The sequence below is a fragment of the Leucopleurus acutus genome (genome assembly GCF_964270905.1).
Source record: "Leucopleurus acutus genome assembly, chromosome: 2".
In the NCBI taxonomy this organism is placed as follows: domain Eukaryota; kingdom Metazoa; phylum Chordata; class Mammalia; order Artiodactyla; family Delphinidae; genus Leucopleurus; species Leucopleurus acutus.
In genome coordinates, this window is record NC_139143.1 from 16,494,969 (window position 1) to 16,514,847 (window position 19,879).

General features: G+C 34.4%; 1 protein-coding gene across 5 annotated transcripts in view; it reads right to left on the reverse strand.

Annotated features, from left to right (window-relative positions):
* GPATCH2 (G-patch domain containing 2) overlaps nucleotides 1-19,879 on the reverse strand; it is a 174,217-nt gene that overhangs the window by 131,521 nt on the left and 22,817 nt on the right. The gene's annotated exons all lie outside the window — the stretch shown is intronic.

Sequence of the window (19,879 nt, forward strand, 5' to 3'; positions counted from 1 at the left end):
ACTTAATATTGACACAGAGATGTGTAAATCAATACATTCAGAATGAAAGATATATTTTAATTTAAAAATGCTCAGACTGCAGCAGTAAATCTATGCACTTAGCACACAAAAATCATCAAGAGTTTAAATGTTGAGGTATAGTATTGGGATTAACCAACACCTAAAGGTGAATGCCAAATACTACATTTTTACCATTAAAATTTTTACTTTTTATGACACAAATAAGGCAATCTTTACAAAATTTACTGAAATATATTTATAAGCAACAGAAAGAATTTCATTGAGAATCCATCAAAGCCTGCAACCAGGGCACCACCTATCTGCTGTTTATAAAAAGTCCTATTTTTATATATAACTAGCAAGCTATTGTGAATTTTCCAAATGAAATGAGACCAATAAAAGAAATGAAAGTACCCCCTAATCTCAGTGATTTTCTATGCAGTCAAAAGCTTTAACTGCTATTAAATATGGTAGCCCTCAGACATAATATGTGGCTATTCAATTAAGATGTGTTAAAATATGAAATACACAACAGATTTTGAGTACAAAAAATGTAAAATATGTCATTCTCATTTTTGGCTAAAATAATTTTACTAGTACATACACACATTTTCAGAGTACAAAACCAGAAATAATCACGGGTTTCCTTAGGAATGTATTACCTAAGAAAGCCAGACCTAGACAAGCCCCCAAATACAGTTTCTCCATCTCCTTAAATAAATTTATTATATGTGCACAAGTTTAATTTGGTCAATCGCATCATAAATCTAAATGATCTTTAGATTGGGATTCCCTATCTTCCACATACTGCCTGTCAGATATTATAAAAAATGAAAACTAATAGTCATAATTCTGATCACTGGTAAAATGACCTTTCAACTCACAAATTTGAAAGTTAGTAGGGAAATGTTATATTCCAAAATCAGTCTGTTTCAAACAAAGAGTTAAGAAGTGTTCATATCTACTAAAGTATATATGATGATAGCCAAAATTTCCCAACTATCTCAAAATCACAGCAAAGAGATCTGCTTCTCACATCTTGCCTGTAATTTCTCTTTATAGTTAGTATATAACTTTGCCTTTAGTAATCATTCTTTTACTCTTATCATCCTTCTCCTTTAAAATCTCTCCCTTCCCCAATTATCCTCTCAAGCTTCTTTACTTAAAAGAGTGGTCCTCAGACCGGAAGCAGCATTATTATCTAGGAGCTCCTTAGAAATGCAAAATCTCAAGACCCACCCAAGACTTACTGAATCAGAATCTACATTTTAACAAGATCCACCCCCCACCATCCTCCAAGATTTGTCTGGAGACTAAATTTAAGCATCGCTTTAGGCTTGCTGGAAAGGATTTCCACCTTCACAGTCTGTTTCTTTTGTCTTTATCCTGTACATCTCTTTACTGGTCTTCAGGTTAACAAGGTTAGAAAGCATCTTAGAAACCACTGATTTCAAACTTTCATGTTACAGATAGGCACACTAGAAATATGTATTAATATCTAGCACAAGAACCTTGCCTAAAAAGGCCCTGATAAATGTCAAGTTCTAAGACAAAGGCAAGAGGAGAAATTGAAGCTAAAAGAGATAAAGGTCTTACAGAAGTTCACATGGTTACTTAGTTGCAGGCCTAAAACAGCACTCTATGTCTCATGCTGATTCCAACGTCCAATGCTCCGTCCAGTACATGAGGCTACTAGCAAGACAGGGCCAGAGTTTCGGAGAGATTCCAGCCTTCCTCATTCCTCACTGGGATGTGTGGGAGAGTATGCCTCTTGTGACTGGGTGTGTGTGCACACGAGTGAACACTCACGCTTGCCTAGCTCTGGAGTGCTTTGCAGAGCAACAGTTTTAACCACTGAAATCATAAAAATTCAAGTTTTATAAATATAGCATATTTGTTCAGCTTAAGGCCAAATTTCCTTTTCTACAGTCTTTGATCATCTTCGCTTCTGTCAAAATAGAGGTGGGAATCAGGAGGTAATGAGTAAAGGTTACGTGAATGTTGAAAACATAGACGTAAACAGCCTTAACTGGCTTGGGCACTACTACTTGAGTTGGTCACTATTCATTTTCCCCTACTTCTTTTGTCTTTTATATTCCTCTTCCTCTTTGTCACCCTCTTCCTGTTCCATTGCCCTTGCTCCTTTTCCTGTTAGTGAGTGCCACAGAAAAGACAAAGTTGAAAAGTTATTTATACAAAACTTGACACTCTTGGGGAGAAAAGCACTATGCAAATTATTACATATCATAACTTACAATTCTATAGTATTTTAAATTTTGTACCAAGTATTTTTATAAAGCATTTTCATAAAAATTTTCCTAAAGCTATCATAATACCATAATGTCAAAATGCTTTTGAAAGTGACAGTGAATATAAAGATTGACTCCATATAAGAGTATTCTCTGGACATGGTAAATCTGTTTACATTTTCTCAATTAATAACATATTATGAACAGTTGTAAAAAGAGAAAAAATATTTGGGCAATAAACCCAAAAAATAATAGAAAAGGCAACACTACAATTTACTTTTAAAAAAGCAAAATGCCCAGTATTAAAATTGATAAAAAAAATATTGTAAAGCATGAATGCTTCACGTGGAAATATTGTGGAGTTAAAAACAACGGATTATATCACGTCTTATCAAAGACCAGAAGAAGGTGACAGGTATGTAAGCAATTCACAGTATAACCAGCCAACAAGACATTAAACAGAGAGAACTTTAATAATTTAAATAACTGGCTTGGTTACTTATTCAGCTTTACTCTCAACTAGCATTTGAGTATAAAATATAGTTAACTGTAATTAATAGGAGCACCTAGAGGTTGCAGAGTTTATACTAAAACAGAAATAAAACTACTGAAATATACCATTCATTGTTAAGAAAAACATATATGGATAACTTTATTATAAAAGTGTTAAAAATTAGAATTTTTGAGTCTATAAACTCCTTTTGGGGTAGAATTCAGTAAAACATGAGTAAATTAAAGATTACTAACATCTCATAAATAATTACGGCAAGTATTTAGATTGCTCCCATTAACAGATTAGATGAATTAAACAGCAGAATAGACACAGTTAACTGGAAGACAAGGCTGAAGAAATCACAGTACGGGACAGAAAGACAATGAAATGGGGACTAGGAGAAAAGGGTTAAGCGATACCGAGAATAAAATGAGAAAGTGCAACATATCTCTGTCTGGAATCCTAAAGAGATAGAAGATTAATAATGAACAAAAAGCCATATTTAGATAAGGGCTGAAATTTTTTTGAACTGGTTAAAGATAGGAATTACCAGACATAGGAAAGACAACATAAAAGCAGAGTAAATAAATTCACATCTATACATAACGCTGTGAAATTATGAATATCAAAGACCAAAAAAGAAAATCAGCCAGAGGTGGGGAATAACCCGCGATATCTATTATCAGTCTGACAACAGATTTCTCAACAGCAACAATGAATGCCGGAAGAGAGTAATAGAGTATCTTCCAAAAGCTGAGAAAAATTATTTAACCCGGAATTATATATGCAAAAAAAATTTTTTGTGAACAAGAGTGAAATGAATCCAGTTCCAGATTCAAAACAGCAAATTTTTCAGTTTTAGAACTTCACTAAAACACCTTCTAAGAACATACTTGAAGAAAAGGATCTTACAAGGAAAATATGACATTTAAGATGAAATGGTAAGGGTTTCCCTAGTGGTGCAGTGGTTAAGAATCCGCCTGCCAATGCAGGGGACACAGGTTCGAGCCCTGGTCCGGGAAGATCCCGCATGCCGCAGAGCAACTAAGCCCGTGAGCCACAACTACTGAGCCCGCGTGCCACAACTACTGCAGCACATGCGCCTGGAGCCCGTGCTCCACAATGAGAGAAGCCACTGCAATGAGAAGCCCGTGCACTGCAACGAAGAGTAGCCCCCACTCGCCACATCTAGAGAAAGCCCGAGGGCAGCAACGAAGACCCAATGCAGCCAAAAATAAATAAATTAATTAATTAAAAAAAAAAGATGATATGGTAAGAATCTGCTATGTCTTTCAAAGCTAAATAAACTATGTATTAATACTAATGTCTAATCCATAGGTTTATAAAACTAAAAAATTGTATAGCAAGAGAATGTTTAAGTTTGAAGATGTATGATCTAATTGATGTTCTAAAGTCCCTGTATTGTCAGAAGTCCCGACATTATTATCCACATACCTTAAATTTAACACACAGCTGAGAACTTAATACTTCTTAAACCAGCCAGGCATTTTTACAGGTCTTTATCTTCAGTTATGCTGAACTGAAGCACGAGATTTAGCATTGGATGACCTATGTTTGCTCGCAAAAGGGATCTATGTTGATCTTCACAGGAGCTCCACATTCATTCATTCAACAGCCTCACTAATATACTGAGTTCCTAGGATGGGTCAAGCACGGTTCTAGATACTAAAGAGAGAGGCCAACAAGACGGACCTTGAAGAAGAGTACATTCCAGTGGTTGGAGACACTAGACAAGAAAAAAAATAACTTCAGATTATGGTAGGTGCTATAAAGGAAAGAGAGGGCTTCCCTGGTGGCGCAGTGGTTGAGAGTCCGCCTGCCGATGCAGGGGACACGGGTTCGTGCCCTGGTCCGGGAATATCCCACATGCCACCGAGCGGCTAGGCCCATGAGCCATGGCCGCTGAGCCTGCGCGTCTGGAGCCTGTGCTCCGCAACGGGAGAGGCCACAACAATGAGAGGCCCGCGTACCGCAAAAAAAAAAAAAAGGAAAGAGAGATCATATGAAGGAAGGTAGTTAAAAGATGGAGGGAAATAAGAGATCAAAGTAACTTTGCCTAAGACTGTGTAACAGTGGTGAATCAAATAGAGCTCCTTCTACTCCAAATCTCCTGATCTTTCTACTATATAACACTACCCTTCCTATTTTTCTGTGGAAAGACCTAACCAGTCAAAGGCACAGCTCAAATACCCTTTCAATACCCGCTAGTAGAAGTGATTATTCTCTTTTTTCTCATCTCAGTAGTGCAACTGGTTTAAGTCTCTGCTGTGGCACTTACACTTTGCTCTCCTGCGCATTAGTCTGTACATACCAAATGCCCATAGGACCCTTGAGAGTAGGGACGCGTGTCATTCATTACTTTCGATTTCTGGGACCTGGTACATAGTAAATCTCAATACCTTTTTGCTCTTCAACTCAGTAATGATTTTAATTTTAAATATGGTCACAATAAGTACTATTCATTTATATAAACTATATCTTCTTTGATGAAAGATTTGGGCATGCTTTAAAAGAGACAAGAATAAATACTAAGTGTTTGGTTCTTTGTGGTACTCCCATGGCCAGAACCACATGCAGTGTTTTTTTCACTTGTTGGCCATCAGATCTTAAAATGTTTTGAATTTCAATACCTTGAGCTAGGGAATGCCCTTACTAGTGTGTGGCTACCTCCCTAAGCTAATTCCCAGATTATCTGCCTGGCCCCTGAAGGCATTTGAGCTTTGGACTCCTGAAGTTAATAAGTAATAATAGTGCCTTTACAGTTCCTAAATCCAAGTCCTACTACATACCTTATTTCAGCTTACCTTTTATTAGCCCTATTTTAGGGATGAGGAAAGTGAAGCTCAAAAAGTGATTTCTCCTGTAGGTCACATAGCCAGTTAATCATGGATCTGCGAGAAGTTATTCTGATTTCTGGTTCCACGCTTTTTGCTTGCACTACACCAGTAGTGGTTAAAACGTGGTTCTGTGAGTGATAAAGTGATGGCAGTGGAGACTCTGAATGATAGGAGAGATGCCTCCTGGCATGGAAGTTTTCAGATAAGGTTTTAACTGAAACGTATTTTGATGAACGGGCAAGATTTCTCCAGACTGACATGAAAACTGTGATGTTTCAAACGTAACAATGGTAGGAGCCAAATGACAGACACTGGAAAGTGCAAGACTCATTTAGAATGCATCAACTGGGGGGAATTAGGACGTGAAGAAGATGGAAAGATAAGTGGAAGTCCTAATAGCAAAGACCTAGAACGGGAAGAAAGGAATTTACATTGTGTTGGTTAAACCAAGGGAAGACACTAATAGGTTTAAGTTAGAAGTCAAATGGGTCACAAAGATCATGTTAGAATTTGAAGAGAGGTGATAACAGCAGGAAAGAAAGTAAAGAAGGAAAGCTAACCAAGCAGACTAGTTAGGCTATGTCAATGGCCAAGACACTGAACTAGAGAACTGCAGAAAAATAAATAGATCACTAATCGACCTCCTTAAAAACATTCACTTTGCTTGAAAATGGTAAAGTTCACCTGGCAATTCCTAAAACTACGGTTAAAAATGTTAACAAAATTGCAGTCTCTAGGACGAATGTACACTCAACTGAAAAGGTTAGTGAGAGGCAGGTGGGGGAAAATAGAAAAGGATGCTGGACCAAGAATCAGACAACTGACCCTGCTCTACACCTTATTGGTTATGTCAGTTACTTACTTATCTTCTCAGAACCTTAACTTCCTCTTTTGAAAGGACAACCCTGTTATCCCTTGCAAAACTGAACGCTACCATGCAAAGGTGATAACTGTGATCTTGTAGCTATCCTTATCATCTTCATTACTGACAGTAATAGAGAAAAACTATTAACACTTAAGTAATACATTGACTCTGTATCATTAACCAATGTTTATAAAACCACCAGAGGAATACCACTAAAATCTATTATTGGTATTTTAAAAGAAAGGCATAAGCATTTCAGTTGATCATTTTTATTTAAAAGAGCATGATTTGATTTACTTTCATATCTAATGTGATATGAAAATCAAATTAGGAGGTACACATAAGTCAGAGATTACTTTTAAGGTTTTCACAGCTAGCTAAATTTATTAAAACCTCTAATTTGTTAATACAGAAATTAATCTGGTAAGTACCAATGAGTAACACACTTTATATTAAAGAATCCATATATCAAAAAAATCAGTAAGTTCACAGCTTTAAAGAAAGCAGAGCTATTTTTAGATGAACAAGTAAGACCTGTAATTCATGTCAGGTCTTTGCCTTAGAAAACATGTTTTCCCCACTGTATAGTTAGCTCAATTAATGAATTCTATTTCAGCTATTGTGGCTATACAAATTACCTTTTTTAACTGCTAAATTAATCATATAGCATCTTATATATTAGCGATGACACAAGTTTGTCAATGAGTTATAGGCTTGATTCAAATTAATGTCACTTTCATCTCTAATAGTATCCCTTCCGAAAATGTATTCTAGAATTTTAGTTGATATAAAAAGTGTTGCCTTAATACCAAGCCTCAGAACATGCTGATTGCAAACACGTTTTTGTTAAATTTGTGGGAAAGAAAAAACTGATTCTCACTTTCATTTTAAAATTTTATGTAATAGTACAGTAGAGGTGTAGGTGGAAAAAAAAAACAAACAACCCATATACCAATCTGACCTCACTGTGAAATAGGTAAAGAAAGGTATAAAATTAAAATGACAAAGTCAGTGTTCACCATCCAGTATTTCAACATCTAATTTAAGTCTAATGATAATATTAAGAGTATAAAGAATGGGAAATGCTCATGCATCATGTATTGAATTAAAAATCAATAACGACTACATTCTAAAACATAGTGTGTGAAACACCAATCTGATTTCACACTTTTCACACTTAGGATACATTAAAAAAAGAACAATCTGAAAATGTATACATAGAGATTCAAAAAGTGTATCTGGAGATTAATAAGGGGAAAACCTCTGTGTCAGACATAGATAGAACATAGCTGATTATTGTGTTTCCTTTTGGGTTACTGCTATCAACGGGAAAAAAAGCAGGCTCCCAATGTGATCCTACTCTTCTTTGTACCAGATACTTACATGAAATGATGGTGCTACTCTGTGTATCTCTTTCTCCCCACTTTTTGATTCAAAAATGGATCTATGACAACAATCATCTAATGACCTCCTAAGTGCTTGTTTTATGAATTTGGCCCTTACTCAAGAAGTTAGACTGAAAAGTCTTTTAATCTCCTTCTGAAAAGAATTTACTGGATTGCATTTAAGTTCAAGTTCAAGGGTATTAAAATGTACAATGGAGAGTGAAAAAGGTGCTCGGTTATAGATTTTAACTTCTTAACTAGAAAACTGACTCAATATAGATTTTCTAATTTACAATGAATCAAAAGAGAAAACAATAGACCATAGCAAAAGTGGCACAAATGTATCAAAAACCAAATGAATAAACATTTGAGGAGATTTATTATTAGAAATTGCAATAAATTTCGGAAAGATGAATTGATTTTAGTTAAAAGGTATAACTGACAATTTATTGGGCGGGAAGATGCATTATTTTCCAGTTGTTATCCATCTACAGTAAAACTGATTTGTGTCCTACTGTATTTTATGGAAAAGGAGACTGCAACTTTCTGTGATTTAGATTAAATGTATTAATCATAACCAGGCACTGTGAACTATATATCTACTATTAAAGAAGATTTTTGACATTTAATTCTGTAGCAATATTTTGGCTCTGTACCACTCTTCCTAAATCCAATTCCTGCTACAGTTGGCAGATTTCTCCCTTTTAATTTTATGAGGCTTAAAGTAGCATTTAACCACCCATGCGGTAAATAATGCGGGATTAGAAATATTTAGTGTTTTGTTTCCCTTTCAGGAGTGGTAATCCATCAAATCCAAAAATGTTCTCTAAAATTTTTCTATATTTTTGGCAATCTCTAATATATGATATCATAAAAATTATAAAATTAAATAAAATGCATTACATAGCCAGAACAGATCTGCTTTTCTAAAGAACTGTGTTAACCCAAAAGAGCAGGTAAAGATCACTTTGAACCAGCAACATGAATCCCTATTAAAAAAAAAAAAAAGTAAAATAAAAAAAAATGGATTAAAACATGATACTTGATTAGAATGTTTTCATTTTATTCCCTTGGGTAATGAATCTTAATGAGTGTGCAAATAATTTCTAGGCAGTTTAACCATTTAATATCCATCTAAACCACATACTATTGAAAGACAAAGTATTAGAGATATATAGGAAAACAGTTATTAAACATCTAGTTGTGCTAGGTATTTGGCTAAGTGCTCTATAAATGTAAAAATAAATTTTAAGTTTAGTACATCATATGGTGCACATTTGCCCCCAACAAATAAAACTGAATCCATAATTTTTTCATACAAGTGAGGCACAAGACAAAAATGAAATGCTTAACCTACAGAAGTTAATATTTCTAACTATAATTTAGAATAGTAACAAAACACCTTTACATTTAACATGTGAGCTTAAAAAGAATTAAAAACATCAGTTAAAAAATACAATTCTGCTATGAAATCAAAATAACCACTGGAAGTAACATGGACTTTAAACAAAATCAAATTCCAATTTTTAAATTTTCATTTATATGAAATGTTAATTTTGCTTATTAATGAATCCAAATTATTACAATAATCACACTATAACTGCATGTGGTACTCTGAGATACATCAAAGTAATAAAGTAACTTGTCCAATGAGTAATTATCTATATTTAATCTATATATAAAACAAATGGCCCAGAAATGAGTAAAGTCTGTAATTCACTCAAGACACATTGATGCCATATATTCATAGTAGGAACATCTAATTTCTTCATGCATATTCATGTCTTAATTCACTTTTAACAGTTCATGATTATGATTGTTATGAAAATAAGTGTATGTCCTCAAAGTGTCTACATGAAATCAAAGTGTCTAAATGAAACCACCTACCAGAAATAAGATAATGTAAAAAGAAAATATGTGTATGTGTGTGTTTGTAAAGGCCCTTTTTTCATATATAAAGTGTCTGCCTTGCCCTTCCTGGCTTCATAGTGCTACACTGCAGAGCTGGGAGTTATACATTGGGAAAAATAGGAGGAAAGAAAATTCATCCAGTCAGCTAGACAGCCAGCACCTCTAAGTAACATCACAATGGAAAGTAAAGGCATTTCAAGAACAATCATATGATCAACATATACAATAATGTGTTAAAAATGTGTTAGTAATATATACGACACATATAACAATTTGCTGAGGAAACAGGATGACTCTGAGATTATGTTCAATCAAGGAAAGAGTTAGTTTAATTGGTTTTTCCTATAAACAGACAATTCCAAAGACTGGGCCTGTACTAGTGCTTTAAGAGGCTAAATGAGGAAGTAGGATTAGGGAAAAGTTGTGATGTTAATAAATATGAAGAAAGCTAATGCCAAATTCATAGCATGAATTATTTACTTCAATACAATTTGCAACAACTTAAGAATTCGACAATAAAAATTCGTAAATCTTTCCTCAAAATGAGAACCCAATCAAATTTTGAAATGGACCACTTTCACAAGTTGACAAGAAATTTAAATGTCAAGTCTCATGGTATTTTCAAAAGCTAACATTCTAAAAAGCTAAATCGTTATAGCTCCAGCTAAAATACAGAAAAGAGAATAACTTCTGAATATTTTCGTATGCAAAAGGACTGGAGTTCAGAAGACCTGGCTCTGATTGTTCATAATGAAGCTAATTCTTTGAAAATCACTGAGTCCACACAATGGAAATTACAGTAATACTTATACCACAGGATGGTGGAGTCTATAAAGATGTCCTTTACAAAATATTTAATGCTATTTTAATATTTATTGCTGTCACTAACCTTTTTGGATATGGAGAAACCAAACTGACAGGTAACAAAAAAATTTACCTTTTAATAAATTTGAGAAAGAAAAGATTTAAATATCAGCGAGGACCTAATAAGTTAAATCAACAGATAATACAGGAAAGGAGAGAAAACATATGTGAGGTGAAAACAGAAGAGCTGACAGGAGGGATGGACAGCATATTTACAATGTAATGTAATGATGAAAAACTATTACACTGAAAAATAAAACATGTATCCAATTCAGTAGATTTAACTTGATCAAACACAGAGTAATTATTTACCCAATATATTCATTAAATCAACCAAACTATATAACTAAGATGTATTTTATTTCAGCGGGCCACTAGGCCTATCAATTTTTTACAAATTCAAAAATTCATTGGAAATATTTTTACCCTTGAAGGGGAAGTAGTATAGCTTGAAGGCTAAGACTTTGGGGAGTGGGTCATAGGGCCAGAGTTTAAATCCTGACACTACTGATTACAAGCTGTGACCTTGAATAAGTCATTGAAGCCATTTGCCCCTGTTCCTGGCTTATAAAATGGAGAGGAGAATAATATTTACCTCAGTAGCCTTTTTTTGAACATTAAATGAATTAACATACATAGAGAGATTAGAACACCACTTGGCAAATAATAACTCAATAATGTTAGCTAATATAATTAATAGTAACCAAATATTTCTGTCCTTAAATATTAGCTACATAAAATAAAAGCTGATAGAATTATTTAATAATATACTAAAATGAAATACTATGCAGCCAAACAAATGAATAAAAAATAGGTATAATTTATAATCGCTCAGACTTTTTTTTAAAGTTTAAAAACCAAGGTTCAGATGAATCGATGCTGTATGTGCACAGATGGGTATGGGAAGAACTGGATGTGGGACAAAGACTTTCCACTGGATACCTTTTGTCCTATTTATCCTCTTGTCCTTTTGTCCTCTTAAAACCTGTGAATCTATTACTTAAAAAAAAAAAAGAAAGAAAGAAAATCAAAAGAAAAGAACACTAGCTAGCACTTCCCGGTAAACATAACCCACTAATCACACAATGCAGCTCCCTCTCAAAACCCCACTAAAATGACAGTAAAGAATAAAAAGGTATAACTCCACAAGGACAAAGTGGATAGGAAAGAAGATACCACCAGACAAGCAGAGTCAACAAAATCACAGAAGAAAACGAAATGGATGTGTGGCCGGCAGCTCAGCTTTCTCTAGCAGAGGGGTAGGGAGAGGGGGTGATAAAAAGTAAGTTGACTGAAGCAGCAGACTCCAGAAAGGTTCAGAAGTTGGAGGCGCCAGACACCTCTTCAACAGGGAATTGCTGGAAAATTTATTTTTTTAAATTGATCCCTAATCCCAATCCTTGGCCACACAGTCGTACAGTGTTACCACCCCTTCCCTATATCCTAGCAGAAGCACAAACAGTGTATAAGACACTGTTAAACTAGAAAGGGGCCATACCTATGGACCACATGATATACCTTTACTAAAATTAAGAGAATTCAGGGAAAGTCTGCAGACTGAGGGCTCCCTGCCCTCTGCTTTGCAATCAGAATGTTGGCGAGTGGAGTCAAAACACTAATCCACTCCCCACTCCACACGCCTTGAGGCAGGAGATTACTTATTAGGGGGTTATTTCAAAGGAAAATCCCTATGGATAGCAACATTTAAGAGTTCCCCAACCAAAAGGTGAGCATCTGTACACTGGGCATCCAAGCAGCTTTTTAGTGCTCTCTCAAATGGAACCTTACCTGCATCACATCACTAAATACATAAAAGGACAAATTAAAAACAATGAAGAGGGAATTCTGTGGTGGTCCAGCGGTTAGAACTCCGTGCTTTCACTGCCGAGGGCCTGGGTTCAATCCCTGGTCAGAGAACCAAGATCCCACAAGCCATGCGACATGGCCAAAATATTAAAAAAAATAAAAATTAAAAAATAAAAACAACGAAGAACTTAGATACTAATATTGGTAGGAAAGGATGTTACTTAAGGTTGTACTGGCCATGTAACTAGTGGTGGAAAACTCCCTAAAAAGCATAAGGTAATACCCAGTAAATTCCTATCAACATTTTAAAAATTATTAAACACATACTATGGGCTAGGAGCTGGACCCCTGTCACTCGGGTGCTACACATACTTGGGGACACAATGCAAACATAAGAAGATGAGTAAGAGTATAAAATAGAAAGGTCACCCATTAATGAATGAAAGAATGGCAGAGACAGCAGGTGCAATGGCATTTCAGATGATGCAGTGATCTCTGAAGTGTGAGGAGCTGGGGAAGCTTTTGACAAAAAGGTATGGAGCCTGAACTGTTCCTTGAAGGATATGAATCTACCAGTAAGAAGAGGGGTGCACTGTTGTGAGCAAATGTAGAGAAGGAACGAATATGACCGAGTAAGGGAAGGTTGATGGAGGGGTGGGGACGCTGTGAACCTAAGACCATCTGGAAAGGAGTGAAGTGTTGTATATAGGTCACAGGCAAGCAGTGAAGGTCAGAAGGAACAAACCTGAATTTGATGATAAAGGCGTGAAAACTATTTTTTGACTAGGGTATAAGCATGTTTTAAAAATGTTTCCTTGGAGTTACATGTGATACGGATTAGAGGGAGGAAAACCGGAAGGAACAGAGACCAGGGAGGAGACTAATGTACTATCAAAATGTAAGGTTAGGAGTAACTACACTAGGGCAGTGATAGATGAAATTTCGAAAGAAAGGGTTAATATGACAAACAAGGAAAGAAATGAGATTCAGACGTGTCTAGGTGTGGAAAGAGTGGAGGAAGACAGAGATAACACATAAAACTAAAACTTTAAATGAAGAATGAAAAACTAGTTAGGATCAGTGCGTCCCTTAGCAAACATTACGTCTCTTCTCTCTCTCTCTCCCTTTCCCAATTAATTTTTACTAGCCAAACTGCAAGGTGCTGGGGGACAAAGACATATCTCACTTCCCACAATGAACAGATCACAAGCCACCATTACACGTGCATACAGCTGAACCAAGAAATCTATGCCTGAAAACACAATCAAGCAAGACATCAAGTTTCTGAGTCAGAGGTCACATATACTTATTTATCCATCCAACAAATGATATAAAATGCTCCTTTAAAACATATTTGTGGATCAGAAAATTAAAAGAATCTAACAAAGATATATGTAAATGAAGTGAGATGAAATGAAATCTAAGTAATAACTTTATTTTCAGGATTATGTAGTTATTAAAGAGGCATTTTTAGACTACAGTACAGGAAACCCCTTTTATTTATAAGACTTCTTTGTGAATTCTCAGTTGTTCAAATTGACCTTCAGTTGGAGGATTTGCAGGTGACTTCAATATAGAAAGTACCTGTTAAATATTATTTGGAAGTGTTCTACCCATCATTGATTTTGAACTTTTCTGATATTAGATACCTGACATATCTGAAGGCAAATTAGAAAACTGAGTTTTATAGACCATCAGAATAATTCTATCAACAACATAAAAGACAGAAAACCAGAGTGGAAGCTTTGAAGAAAGTGAAGTGTTTGCAGCATTTCTGTTTCCCTGATTTTGATTAAAAAAACAAAACCAAGAAAAATATTGGGAACTCTGGCAATGTCACCATAATTTTAAAGAACAACAAGGAATGGAATCTTAAAAATAACACAAATGAATCTACATACAAAACAAAAACAGACTCGGAGACATAGAAAACAAACTTATGGTTACCAAGGGGAAAAGGAGGGGGAAAGGATAAATTAGGAGTATGGAATTAACAGATATAAACTACTATACATAAAATAGATAAGCAACAAGGATTTACTGTTGCACAGGGAACTATATTCAATATCTTGTAATAACCTATAATGGAAAATAATCTGAAAAAATGAACATTCATAACTGAATCACTTTGCTATACATCTGAAACTAACACAATATTGTAAATCAACTATACTTCAATAAAAAAATATATCTCACAAAAGGACAATCAATGTGATTCTACTTACATAAAGAACGAAAACAGGATTTAGGAATACATATGCCTGTGGTAATTTTTAATGTCAGAGGGTTGAGATATACAGAGGAATTAGAATCTTCTGTTTCTGAAGGTGGGTGATGACAATACGGGTATTTGTTTTTCTGTTATTCTGTAAACTATACATTTATATCACCTATGCCCCTATCTTTGTATAAGATATTTCTCAATAAAAATCATGCCATACATCAAAAAAAAAAAAAAAAAGGCAACAAGGAAATGGGTCTTCAGTCTACATTTATGGAGTCAAATAGTTACCAACCAGCAGTCTTAATTTCTAAAAAGAGCATTTTAGAACATATTGCAAAGGTTTCTTTTTTCTTTTTTGATCGTGCTGTGTGGCTTGCAGGATCTTACTTCCCAGACCAGGGACTGAACCCGCACGTTCCCTGCAAATGTTTCTTAGGATACAACAGAGAAGAAAAATATTTAAATGATAAGCATCATAATCTTTATAAGAAGTATTTTTTAAAACCGCAAATGTTTGCAATCCAATGTTTTTAAGGAGATTCATTAAAAAGTCCATAGATAATTTCTTCAAAAAAAAAAGAAAAAAAATCAATCTTAAAGCAAGCCATTTTTTTACTAATAAAGTGAATGACCTAAGAATTTGTATGCAAGTACCAATGTGAAAAAAATGAAAAGAAAGCATGGCATTTCATGATCTTTAAAAATGTAATCAAAAGACTGGTTGCCCTGCATAATATTTAAGTAGCCATTAAAGCATGAGAAAAACTATTAGAATATTAAAATATTACATTTCTGAACATACATTATGATTTAATCTAAAGGGGAAAACCAGAATAGTATATAAATATTTGGCACCTGCAAACCTTCTTTAAATAAAAAACAAAACAAAACATTTAAAAGCACCAGAAGTAATCCTGTACTTTACAAATAAAAGTGTCCTTTTGCCATTTGCAGGCCCACGTTTTGTGGACATTTAAAAGCCGTGGTCGACCTGGTCTGGAATCAGGAGAGATGTCTAGGACATAACCCAACTTCCTGAATGAACAGGTGTGAGTAATGCACATTCTTGTTTCTTTCCCCATGTTGTTAATAAAAGCAATGAGAAGAAAGGCACTAGATCGGCCAAGGCTGAACATTATTCCAGCCTGCAAATCATATTCTCTCCAATCACCTTCATATCCTGTAGTTCACTATTACATTACCCTGTTTAATTTTCTCCGTGGCCATTTTTACGTCTCACCCTCCTCCCCAACCAAGTTTATTTTTACTTACTAAAATATAAGCTCCAGGGACCCTTGTCTGCTTTATTCACCATTGTAATCCCCAAGACCTAGAACAGTATCTAGCACATAGTAGAGGCTCAATAAATACTTGTTGAATGAATGGATGCTACCCAAAGGTTGATCAGAAAATCAGATCTGGTAAAATAAAGGGTTCAGTCGACTGTGGATCCCACCTCCTAGGGGAACAGCTAGAGAGCTTTAGACTCCTGATATAGTCTTAACTTGTAACCACCCAATGTACGCTGTATACCACTGTCCATGTGATCTTTCAAAAGAGAAATCTGATCCACTTAACCCCCCAGATATTACATCAGTTCACATGCATTCCCGCGGACCACAAAAGTCTGCAATGATATAACTCCTGCCTACCTTGCCAACCAAACCCTGTCTACCGTACACTCAACACAAGCATACCTTATATTTCAGCAACACTGGATTCAGTTTCCCGAATATTCCATGCCGTTTCAAACTTAGACTTGCCCGTTCATGTTTTTCTGTCTGCCAACTCCATTCCCAATGAGTTAGTGAGCTCCAACTCATACTTGCAGTCCCAGCTAAAAGATCTTCCTCCTGTGTGAAGTCTACCCAGAATTTTGCCAAGTTCCATTAGAAAGGGGAGGAAAGGAATAAGAGAAATACAGAGGATACAATTACAGTTGAACTGAAGTAGAAATGTGACAGAGGCCAGGCACGTTACACAAGATTGGAGGGATAATGAAGAACCACGGAGGGCAAAGCAGGGAGAACAAGATGAAACAGACAGCAAGGAAGCAGGCCTGAACTGGCTAATGCTAGAGATCAAGAAGATGGTACCAAAAACTACCTGAGAAACAAGAAAAGGATGAGAAAGTTGGATGTGGGTCCACAGTGGTTAACCTGATGGAAGCAGTAAAACATTTTAATGATTATTTTTACTATGGTACACACCTTGACTGTGCTCACTATTCAAGACAGCAAAGAATGCTGCCAGGATTTCAAAATAACTCATACTTCCAACAGCATTTTGTAGGAAGGAAGGTTTTTTTATGAAGAGAATTTATTTTTTATTTATCAGTAGCATGACAAAAGAATAAACATCCAGACTGCATTAATTCTGGTTTACTAATGGGAAAAGAAAAGTTAAATGTGTAAGTTGTAAACATTAACCTACATTACAGGGATGTTCTTAGGATTAAATGAATCAGAATATATAAATAGCACTTAGAAAAGTATCTGACATATAGTAAGCATCGTAATAAGTGCTTGCATTCATTGCTAACATTCGCTTTGCCAGGTTCCAGATTTCTGAAACATCACAAACCGAAAAACAATATATGAAGCCAAAGCAATTCTAGTACTAAGTTACCAGAGAAGCAAGCATAAGTAGTTTAAATAGATGGAGAAAAAAGTATATGTGGCCAAATTTGACAGTATTAAAATACCAAGATTGAACATATGTTTATATAATTTTTCCTAAAGGATTTTTAAGACTAAATATGGAGAACAGAATAAGCATTCAAATACCTGCTGAATGAATGAATGCATTATTATATATCTGTACTATCTGAATTTGTATATATTATACAAATATTCTACTTTTAGTAAAGTGTAATATAATACAAATATTATATTTGCATTATATACAAATATATATATATTATTGTAATATAATACAAATATTATACAAATATTCTACTTTTAGTAAAGTGTAATATAATAAAACTAAATATCATTATTAATACAGATACTATTTTTAATGGGACAGAATAAAAAATTGTTAGATTTGTATTTTCAAATATCAATTATGGATATTAAATTTATATGACATGAAATATAAAGTTGTGAATAATCACATTGAAATAGAGAATTTTAACTCAAAGAAGAGACACTGTTAAAATGTCTTCTGTAAAAGAAATATTTATTATAAATCTATTAAGCAGTACTTTTCAATGATATAATATCTACTTTATCTCAAAATAAATTCTAAGACAAAAATATAAGTTTCTAGTGTGAAATCTGGAGCTCATGTTGACTTTGAGATAAGATTAAGAACTAAATTATTAACATACATAGTAACAGATTAGAATATACATGATACAATGTATATTTAGAATATAAAAAATTCTAAATATGTATTCTTTTTGTATACTGCAAAGTATCCAAAAATGCTTAAAGGATACAAATGAATATCAATTCACAGAGATTATAATTAAGCATTTAGTTATTGAATTCCATTGAAAAATATTAGATAACTAGTTAGCACATGGTCAAATTACAGTTGAAGACATATGCTGGGAATATATTAAAAAATCATTTTAGGTCTGTTTTCTGTTATAAAATTTCTCCTTTATCTTAGACTGGGCTAAAAGAAAAGTTTTTGTAGTTCCCTTATTTAAACCAAATCCACTTAAAATGGGCCTCCTGTTGTAAAAGGCTATAAATCGGACTAAATATTTCTACTCTAGTATCCTAAGAAACAATAAAACAACAGTTGAGTAAGACATACAGAGTAAATCACTATAGTATCGTTATCAATATGCCACTCATGAAATCCTGTCTTCTATGACTTCATAAAAGGGAAAAATATTATAATATTCCTTTCTCTTACAGAATTGACTCGAGTCTGAACAGATATGTTACTGCATTGTTGAATACAAACAATATGCTTATTGTAAAGCATGACAATTTAGATTAAGGATTGATGTTCACATTTTTTTTCGAATATTTAAATTTGATAAACATGTATTAAATAGTCAATAAAATCAGATTCATTTTCTTTGCTAGAATAACCACCACCACCATCACCATTATACTTTTTCTCATTCCAACCATACAAAAAAACTGGACTGAAACAATTATAAAATCTCAAGACAGAACCCTATAACCCTTATGTACAATTCTTTATGTAATATTTATGTTGGATTTCAGGTACTATATTTTAAATGGAGCCATTTATTTCCTGATCTTTCAACAGACTACTCAATTTGAATGCTAATTTAGATAAATGTAACACTGTGGAAAGACCATCCATTTCAAGAAAAGAAGATCAAGATCTCTCATCCACAGAACACACTGATTAATTAGGATGCTTAGGGGTAGCACATCTCAGCTAACTTAAATGCTATGCTTAAGTCAGGTTAATCGGATTCACTTTGCCAGTACAGTATCCCAAAACTGATTCTGGGACAGTTCATTATTCTGAAGATTATCATTCTGAATTGTACCTGATGCACAAATTCTGGAAATACAAGAGATTCAGGCTGAATCTCCTGGATAATGGCCCCGTAATTATTATTTCCTTAATTCTCCTAAAAGAGGTGAATATAAGAGGCTGATTAGTTGGGCTCCAATAACCTAGTGCCTTATTCTAACAGAAGGACAGCAATAGTTAATTCCTCTTAACATTAAATTCTCAGGAATTTATCTGGATTCTCCCTTCATGTACATGGACAAAATTACTTTTAAGAATCAGATAACTCTGGACCAAAACCTCCTAAACAGTGCCGGTCTTTCTACAAATAAACAGCTTAATAATTGCGGCGGTTGGGGTAGGTGGGGTGCAGAGGAGAAATTTAGAACAGGTTTTTTAGTTTGCAGTTAAGTTTTGAGATTCAATGCAGTGTCTGTCAATTTAAAGTTCATTCAAAATTATTCTTCACAGACAATATTAAACACAAGGGCCGGCTCAAATATGAATGAGGTACAAAAGAAACACAAGAGGCTGCAATCAAAAGCACTTTAAATATTAAACATGAAGGGATATTATATATAAAATATGAACAGATAAGTTTTAAAGTCTAAAATTCTGCACTTTGACCCATGATACAACTGTTCTTTGCAACATGAGCTTCTGTGTTTAATATATCTAATAATATGTGTGACTATCATTTATTTAATATACACTCTGTGACAAAGATGGTGCTGGACCCATTATGGAAACACAATCTCATTTAATCCTGACA